Source organism: Amborella trichopoda, chromosome 9 (genome assembly GCF_054954075.1).
Source record: "Amborella trichopoda isolate Santa Cruz 75 chromosome 9, AtrichopodaSantaCruz75HAP2 v2.0, whole genome shotgun sequence".
In the NCBI taxonomy this organism is placed as follows: Eukaryota; Viridiplantae; Streptophyta; class Magnoliopsida; order Amborellales; family Amborellaceae; genus Amborella; species Amborella trichopoda.
Window position 1 is genome coordinate 45,052,521 of NC_142344.1, and position 10,693 is coordinate 45,063,213.

Sequence of the window (10,693 nt, forward strand, 5' to 3'; positions counted from 1 at the left end):
TTAATGACTTCACCCTCTTTACTTGGATGTATTTTCTAAAATCCAAATCTGAAGCTCTTCAAGTTTTTCAGTCCTTCAAAGAATTTATCGAAAAACATTATCAATTACGAATTAAATTCCTTCGTAGTGATAATGGTGGTGAATTTATTTATCATGCTTTAGATCATTATGTCAAACTCATGATATTAAACAACAATTCTCTTATCCACGTACACCTGCTCAGAATGGTGTGATAGAACACAAACACCGACACATCAGTGAATTGGAGTTGTCTTTAATATTTCATAGTGAGATACCGATGCATTTTTGGAGTGATGCATTTCATACAACTTTATTTGTTATTAATTGGTTACCAACATTTGTCAATCCAAACAACATGTCCCCATATCAAATGCTCACATGAAAAGTTCTCGATTATTCATTTTTGCATGCTTTTGACTGCATGTGTTATGTTCGTAGTGATAAATCCTTAAGGCTGAAACTCTCTACCAAGGCAGAAGAATGTGTCTTTGTTGGGTACAATGATGAGCATAAAGGATATCGATGCTACTCTCCTGCTAGCGGAAAGATGCATGTTTCTTGTCACATGATCTTTAATGAGGGACGATTTTACAAGGACGAAAAGAAAAATTGCTAGAAGGATGAATCACAGCCTTTATCTTCTTTTATTATATCGCATGTTGATGACATGTTATCTGCTAGATCTCAATCATTACATTGTAGTTCTGAGTCCTTGAGAGATGCATCCATTGGCCAAGTACTGAGTGGTGGTGATAATATTAATCCCTCCATAGAAAGTACTTCAAGTGCATCAACCCACAATAATCAGCCACGTCGGTCCTCTAAAGGTGTTCAACCATGAAGGTTCTTTCATATTGAGGATTGGACATCATATGGTGAGCACTCCCCTGAACATTATTCATTTCTCATTAAATGCAATAAACATACAAAACCAAGTACCTACAAAGAAGCCACAAAATACCCCAAGTGGATTGAGGCTATGAGTGAGGAATTGCTTGCTTTTCATCATAACCACAATTGGGGTCTTGTACCTAGACCAAACAATAATAATGTTGTTGCGTGTAAATTGGTGTATAAGATTAAGTACAAGGCTGATGGCACTATTGAAATATACAAAGCGAGATTGGTGGCTAAATTTTACATAGAGCAGCTACCGGGGTACGGTAAATCCAAAGGATCTAATCTTGTGTGTAGATTAAACAAAGCGATATATGGTCTTAAATAAGCCCCATGAGCTTGGTTTGAAAGCTTCTGCAAAACTCTTCTTACGGGGGCTTGTTCTTGAAGTGTTGTAGACAACTCCCTATTTCTAAAAAGGGAAGAACAAAAGCTGGCAATGGTGCTGCTCTATGTTGACGATATCATTATAACAAGAAATGATGAAGATGAAATAAAGCAGCTAAATAATGCTCGAGGCACAATTTGCTATAAAAAATCTTAGAAATCTAAAGTATTTCCTAGGTGTGGAAGTTGAACGCACGAGACAATATATGAACTCGACACAACACAAGTATGCCTTGGATCTGTTAGAAAAATTTGAAATGAGTAACTAGAAACCATTACCAACGTCAATGGTCACAACAAAAAAATTTTCTGTTAGAAATGGTGTTTATATGCAAGATCCAAAAAAATATAGAAGTCTTGTTGGTGGTCTAAAGTACTTTACATTCACTCGACCAGATATCAACTATGTTGTCCATTAAGTATGTCAATTTATGCATGATCCTCATGAGATACACTACATAGCAGCGAAAAGAATTCTTCGATATGTGAAGGGTACCCTGGGTGATGGTCTTTTCTTTCCCATTGGTGGAAGACAAATTAATCTTATTGCCTATTTTGATGCAGATTGGGCTGGAGATCCCAATACAAGAAGGTCAATAACTGAATTTTGTATTTTCTTTGCCGAATATCTAGTGTCTTAGAGTAGTAAAAAAACAAATGATTGTTTCGCACTCAAGTTCAGAAGCATAATATCGCGTTATGTCTTCCATGGCTATTTAAATAACTTGGTATTACCACATTCTATTAGAATTGGGTTTTAGAATTCAACATGCAGTTCTTCGTTGTGATAATCAGAGTGCAATCAAGCTTGCCTTTAATCCAGTTCTTCATACATGGACCAAACACATTAAACCAAATTATCATTTTATTCAAGAAAAGGTTGAAAGCGGAGAGATTACTCTTGATTATGTTTCAACTACAGAACGACTTGCTGATATTTTTACAAAAGGTCTTCCTACATCACAACATCGTTCGATAGTAAATAAGTTGTCCATGTTTCACATTGACAATAGTTTGAGGGACAGTAATAAGAATAATAATGCTGATGTTCTAGAAAGATAAGTATTAACTTGATATATTGTAATCTCGTTCATATCTGTACAGATTTATTGTAATCACATCCTTGGTTCTATTACTCAAGGATAAGTATATAAGTATTATAAATAGAACCCACATCCCTCTCAATGGGTGTTGATAATTTTACACAAATATTGTTCTCTAAATTTCTTCATTTTCCACAATAAGAGAAAGAGTTTGAAGGCTAAGCATGTAAGAATTCAAAATAGGATAAACATAAATAGATGCAGTTCGATATTGAGACTTTTGGCCTCACTGAGGGTATGACATTTAATAGAGCTGAGTGATAGACTAGGATTTGTGTATCCGACCCTAATTAGTTGGGAGAAGGCTATGATGATGATGATTGTGATAAGTAGATGCAGTTCACATTTCCACAAATGGCCATATATTCTTTTAAAAAATTGTCAAGTATTTTGATCATAACTTTCAAATCGTATGCCGAATTTGAGTAATTCTTAGACGATTTGAAGTCTTAATAAATCCTCTACAATAGATTGATAAATGTAGTATAATTTGATTAGTTTTTTAAGGGTTTGTAGTATTTGGCCTATAGAGGATCAATCTCAAGGATTATGGGCTAAAATAGAACAAGGCCGAAAAGGGTCTAGGATGACATAAGAAAGGCATACATTAGTTTGTAATATTTAATTCTAGGTTAAGGACACCTAGAAAACAAAACAAGGGTTTCTACACCTCCTCAACTTGTTGTCCTTGTATTGTAGGACCACCTTTCTTCTCGATTAAAAGGATATAAAACATAAATTGGAATCAATAATAGTTGTTTATAGTAACACACATGTGGAAAAAACTCAATCATACAAATATCCACAAAGGAAAGTCTCCCAACCGCATCATGTGGATGATGGAATGATGCACAAGCACCCCTTCCAACGGCTGAGATTGAACAAGGGCACATCCAATTGCCATAAAATAGTTTCTTTTTTATGTTTGTATAAAAATTATATTTATCAAATATTTGGTGACTAGATATATTTTTATATGGTGCACCATATAAAAATAATAAAAATTATTTTGAATAAATAAATTAACCAAATTACCCCTAAAATATTCAGGAGTATTCTAATTAATTTTTTTATCTACAATAATTTTTATTAGAAAAAAGTTTATATAAGGTTGCAACCTTAAAATGTAGAATTACACATGCACCTCAAAAATTCATCGGAAAATGTTGTTTTAGTTTGAAAAACCATCTAATTGATCATCTCGATATTGAGATGTATGAATATTTTGAGTTCCAGAAATAGTGCATCTTGCAACATATTATCTGATCCGTCCATTTTCAAGATTTTCATCTGTTTATAGATCTACTTGACTTTAACCATTTTTGGAGTTTAAAATTTTATAATTAGATATAAAAATAGTTTTTCAGATAAGTCTAAGAAATTTTTACACCAAAATTATATATTATGATAAAATTTGGAGGTGCTCCTTAATTGGATTCTTTAACGTTGCAACCTTATAGAAACCACATCCTTTTTATTATCCCTATTTTGTGTCCCACATAAAAATACATCTACTCACCAAATTTTAGAAACATATAATCATTAAAAAATTTACTTGTGCACCTTTAAATCAAGGAAAAAAGTTTGTATAAGGATGCAATCTTATAATGTAGAACTACGGATGCACCTCAAAAATATATCGGAAAAGGTAGTTTTAATGTTGAAAAACCCTTTGATTGATCATCTCGAAATCGAGATGTATGACCATGAAAAATAAAAAGATTTTAAGTCTCAAAAATATTGCATTTTATAACATATTATCTACACCATCCATTTTCAAGATTTTCATATGTTTATAGATCTACTTGATTTTAACCATTTTTTAAATTTTAAATTTTATGATTAGATATAAAAATAGAATTTGAGATAATCCTAAGAACATTTTACATCAAAATTATATGCCATGATAAAATTTGAAGGTGCACCGTACCTCTACAGCTATGGATGCATCCGTATGCCAACTGCACCCTTAAATCAAACCACATCATGTGGATGTCAAGTTCAATCTAAACCAATAAAAGGTACTTGCTCACCTTTCAAGCATTCACATCATGCGGGTGCTACTCTATCCCTTCTCTTAATTTTACTAACATAAACTAATAAGAGTCAACAAGAACTATATGGGCAAGCTTTCTATGCTTCCCTTACAACATAAAACTTAATACTTCTCCTTATCCAACTGTCCATTCTGAAAGGAGGGCTAAGATTGCCCCAATCACAATGTCACGTCTCTACACTATTTTATTTTGATTGTTTTTTCTATAAACTATTTTGACACCAAATTTTGTATGTTCAATCATCTATTAAACTCGCACTAGCGAAAAATAAAAAGAATATATTTCTAATAAAATAAAATGACCAAATATCAAAACATTATTTTTAATATTTTTTATAGATGCACCTCAATGAGAGTATGGCACATACCAAATTTCATATTCATACAATTTGTATAAAAAAAATAAAAATAAATACTTTGAAACGTTAGATCTAAGATCAAACAATGAGTGGCTCTCTTAATCAAAATTGGACGGCTAGATGGTAAGAGAAGCATAGATCTTCTATGTTGTAAGGGAAATATAGAAACCTTTCCCGAACTATATTAGGACAACTGTGTTGGCTCTTATGTTGTGAAATAACATTTTGAGAGAATTAACATATCTTCTATTTTCAATATATTACTAATGATTGAACATTCACACCCGAAAATAACAAGCTATGTATGCCTAAATGGAATATATATCTGGTTTTAAAATCTCTCGAAGAAAGATTGAACATCATATCTATCATGTCAAAAATCACACTATAAGAATCACTCTATTAATGCCACAAGTTGGATACATGTGAAAGAGAGAGAGAGAGAGAGCTACATTTCCTTAAGAGACTAAGGATTGTGGCAGTACCTCTCTTCATGGGCCAAAGCGAAAAAGGAAAAAGATTACAGTGAAAAAAGAAAATCACTTTTTCTCAAGATCAAGGATGAAGACATTTAGTATGTTAGTCTTAAAATAGGTGTGCGCTTTCTTAAATGAACTCATACCACTTAAAGAATAGTGTGTATCAAGATGTTATGCAAAACACGACCGACAATTTAAATATCAATACCTATCTCTAGGTACTCACGCGGATAGGTATTTTTAATCCATAATGCATAGGATGCGATTTTATAAGGCTTAGGCTCTATGAAAACAAAGTAAAGCATCACTTTGAATCTTCTCCCTTTGAAAGTACTTTGTGCATCGAAAATCACGGCTTTAAAATTAATTTTCAAATCCGATTATGACTTTTGAAGCTAAAAAAGTGGTATAGATCTTGTGTATCTATGAAAATTTATTTTTAGGGTGAAATGGACAGTTTAGATAGTAACTCACAATATATCACATTTTTAGGCTTGAAATCTTAATTTTTTATTATGACTATAATAGTTAAGGCCCAAATAATTGATTTGAAAGTTTTATAATCCCAAAATACAAGGCTTTACTTATTTTTATAAAGCGGCTATATCAAAATATTTTGCTACATATTAATATATATTTGTGGTCGGCTCTTTCTTTTCAATGATTAGATTGTCTCCCTCTCTAAGGCATTAGCAGTTGACAAAAAGGAAGAGTCCAGTCGATACAAGATTTGCCTGAGGAAGTGGAGTATGAACAATGAAATTTGTCCCTTATAAAAAAGCACCCTAACCTGCTTAGCCAGTAATAAACAGAGAAAAGAGAAGGACAGGGCCCATGGTGCAGTAAAAAGATTGATGATTTGGAATTCCTATCTGTTGTGAGGGCATAAAGTCGTCACTAGCTAACAGAGGAAGATGCAATGTACATAAAAAGCAGGTATATATAATGGAAGCTGTTTTATGCATCCCCTACAACAAAAAACTTATATACTTTTTCTTATCGAACCGTCCATTCTGAATAGAAGGTTAAGATTGCCTCAATCATAATGTCACTCTCTATATCATTTTATTTTTAATTTTTTTCTACAAACTATTTTAACACCAAATTTTGTATGTCTAATCCTCTATTAAACTAGCACTAGCGAAAAATATAAAAACAATATTTCCAATAAAATAAAATATCCAAAATAACCATGAAAATTTTAAAAAATAGTTTGGTCATTATATTTTATCAAAAAAAATAAAAGCATAAGACTCACGCCTAGCTCCCGAGGGACATTTTGTAGCCCATGCCCTAGTTTTTTAAGGTTGAGCCAACTGGGCTATTGAAATGTATAGAGACATTACCAAGACAAGTGATTTAATTTGATCTCTGGTGAGGGTGAAGTCAGGGGTCTCGTCTCTCTGCAGTTGCAGTAGAACATCAACGAAATCCTCCTCTTCCTTGGCCTACCCATGAGAAGAAAGAAGATGATCAGCTATCACCATCTCAAGAAATTCATCCCATCTAGCAAAGTTTTTCTCAATCCGGCATTGTCGTCCAGTAAGGTAGTTCACCCATTCCATTGATTGAAACACATCCCCTAAAGAAAAACCTGCTGCCAATCTCTGTGTTTCCTCCATCATGTCCTTAAATGCCGATCCTTTCTCCCAATACCTCTTCCCGAATTCGACCCTACAAACTATATTGCTAGAGAGAATAGGTAACATCATGCTCAAATTCACAGGCAAACCAGCTTCGGCGGAAGATGAGATGGAATCAACCAAATGTTTCACTTCCTCTGCTCTCACCGGCTGAAACGACTGGACCCTCTTTGTGCTGAGCAGTTCAAGGATTAATATCTTGCGAACTTTCCGCCAGTATGTACCATAGGGCGAAAATGACACGTTTGAGTAGCCATACGACAGACGCTTGACCGCAATGAGAGGGGGTCTTCTCGAGAAGGCGAGGTCAATGACCTTCAGGACTTGCTCTGCCATATTTGCAGAAGACACCACCAGGGTGGGCAGTTGGCCTAGTTTTAGGAGCATGAGGGGTCCATAGGTTTTCGCCAGTTTAGCCCGGAGAGCGGTGTGGCATTGAGCCTATTTGGTGGACATTTTGTAGGGTGTGGCGTGAATCTAATGTTTTTATCTTTTTTGGATTATTTTCCGATTGCGGGGCAATTTTGTAAATATTATTACAAGACAAAAAGTATTTTGTTATCTACATAAAGGGTAAAATTGACATTTTAACTAAAAGATAATGGCACTATAAATAAAGTTTCAGGACACTAACTTTTAAAATGCCATTGTATTTTTGTGAAAATTTCAAATTTGTCATTGCTTAATGGTAAAATTACCTACTTAAATAATTTTTTAATAGAAAAATGATGATTATTTTGATAAATACACCTATCACAACTCCTTTTAACTTAAACCTTTATATTTTGAAGGGTTGTTAACCCTAGACAAACTTATATATATATATATATATATATATATATATATATATATATATATATATATGAGAAAAGATGAGATTAATTCACTTGCTCATATGAACATATGAGCCCAACGTTCCATATTGATTTTGGACCGATCTGACGATCACGAATATTCGGTAGTATTTGAATTTCAGTTTTTTTTTCTACAAATCCAAATCATTTGAAATTTTAGACGTATATTCATCAAAAATAGGTGAATCTTAGAAAAATATCAAAAAAGTATATTACATGAAATAAATTGACCAAAATACCCTTGAAAATATTTGAGGGGTATTTTGGTTATTTTATTTATGAATAATTTGTTTTATATTTTTATTGGGTGCGCCTTGATGAAAAGAAAACACACCTAAAATTTCAAGTGATTTGAATTTGTAGAAAATAAAATAAAATTCAAGTATTACTAGATATCTATGATCGTCAGATCGGCCCATATTCAATCTGGGCCGTTGAGCTTATATGTTCATATGAGCTAGCGTGCTAAATCCCATTTTTTGGAAGATTCACCTATTTTTTATGAACACACGCCTAAAATTTCAAGTGATTTGGATTTGTAGAAAAAAAACTAAAATTCAAACACTACCGGACATCCGTGATCGTCAAATCGACCCAAGGCTCGTATGTTCATATGAGCTAGTGGGCTAATCTCAGCACTTTCCATATATATATATATACGAGCCCAATGGCCCAGATTGAATTTGAGCCAATCTGACGGTCATTACATCATTACACGTTTAGATTTTAATTGTTTTTATACTAATCCAAATAACTTGAAATTTTATGCGTCCATTCTCATCATCAAGACGCACATAATAAAAATATTTTAAAAATAATTCCTAAAAACTAAATTGATCAAAATACTCTCGAAACATTTCAAAGGTATTTTGGTCAATTTATTTCTTTCAAATTATTTTTTTGATAGTTTTATTAGATTCTCCTATTTTTTAAGAATACACCTAAATTTTCAAATTATTTAGATTCATAAAAAATTATTTTAAAATTCAAATACGATTTCATGCAACCGTTGTATAGTAATATAATGCAACAACTTTAAAAAAACCATCTTATGACCATTTGTTTGATCCAAATTTTGAAATATATACTCTTTCCATTATAATGAACAATCACAAAAAAATAAAAAATTGAAAAAACATCCTAAAAAATACTTTTTTAGCCCAATTAACATAGGCCGTTTATTTTGGTGAGATGCTTAGATCTAGACCCTAAAAAGATTTTTTCATTTCCAATTTTTTTGGATGGCTTTATTATCATTAGATGAACAATCTTAAAAAAGAAAAAAATGATTTGAGTTTATAAGGACTAAGATCTTGAAATTCACAAAATGAATGGTCTAGATTCGTTTTTGGAGGGGACTCATTTTGACCATATCTAGGGTTCAAATTGAACTTTTTTGTTTTTGGGGATTGATTATTGAGATGAAGAGAGTGTGTGTGTAGAATTTGAGGTCATACAAATACTACAAACATGGTTTTTTAGAAGCGTCACTGCGTTATATTATGATACAACCGTTGTATTGGATCATTACTATATATATATATATATATATATATATATATATATATATAATAAAAATTTACTATTAAATAAAACTGGATTTTATCTAGATCTAAATCCATGTCGGATCTGGATCCAATTCATATACAAATATCCAAATAGTCCGGAATCCAAATTTCAAATCCGAATCGGGTCAATTCTCACCCCTATCCACTAAGATTGGTCATGGAAAATGTAAGTGTCATCCGAGGACGCTTAAGATGAGAGTGCATGTTTATGTTTTGAGGGTGAGATTTTAATTAAATCTCTATGATTACTGTGTAATAAAATTACACAGCCTCTTTCACGAATAGGACTGCCAAGAATGTTGCAGTAGCATTATGGAGTCCAAAACAACGAACGTTAATCCAAACTTTTATTTGATATTTGGATTAACCAATTTTTTTATGAGATTGTATACAATGAGATCATTTATCTTTGATACAGGAAAGTCACAATTACTTACAACTAGATGTGAAATCAGATTATTTGGGTGTGTCACAAAGTTTGAGAAATTTTTTTTTAAACTTTGAGCATGGTCAATAAAATAAATGCAATCACCCAATTTCACATCTAATGGACAAGATTAATTGTGACTACTTTTTTCTTTTTTTTTGATTAATAATTGTGACTACCTTGTACCAAAGATAAATGGTCTCATTATATACTTTACTTTTTTTTTATTGCGGATAGTTGGATGTTTGATACAATATGTGTTGCTTGGTTGTGAATTGACGTAGAAGTTGGCTACGAGCTATGTTCTTACTTTATTGTAAAAAAATTCCATATATTTTGGAGTAAATTATCCGATGTTCCCTTTTTATTTGATGTGGTTTGCTATTTCTTTTTAATGTTTTTCTTGTATATTTGGGTGTTTGATAAAATATTCAGGCATTTTTCTTTAATAGGGAATAACATTTTTTATGGAGCTAATATCTTCAATGTTGGTCCTAAAGATTTTGTATAATATTTCTTCAAAAATTTATTGAAGTTTGGATAAATTGTTTTTGTTTTTGTTCGCATATTTTATTTTTATTATGACATATGTAATCATTAAAATTTATCTTCTATTTCTATTTTTATAGCTATTTGATTATTTTATTTTGTGGATAATCAGAATGGTTGTTGGATCAAATATGGTTTTTTTTTTTTTTTTTTTTTGACTTTTTGTTGTAATGCAAATTGAGTTTTTTTTTTAAAATTTTATTTTCATATTTTTGAAATCTTTTATCAGTGATTTCTTTGATGTTTTATCTTTTTGTTGGATTACTGTAATTTTCAACCTTGTTAGCATGGCCATAATTTTTCTATAGTATAGACTTACCCTGACTAGCCACGTCTTTACTAGCCATGTC

The 10,693-nt window shown here is 31.9% G+C and overlaps 1 pseudogene across 1 annotated transcript; it reads right to left on the reverse strand.

Annotated features, from left to right (window-relative positions):
* Positions 1-640: 640 nt before the first annotated feature.
* LOC148780552 (cytochrome P450 71A1 pseudogene) lies at positions 641-7,377 on the reverse strand (annotated as a pseudogene). Its single transcript, XR_016041412.1, has 2 exons — positions 6,649-7,377; positions 641-908 (listed from the first exon to the last, which is right to left on the reverse strand). The product of XR_016041412.1 is annotated as a cytochrome P450 71A1 pseudogene (transcript).
* Positions 7,378-10,693: the final 3,316 nt, after the last annotated feature.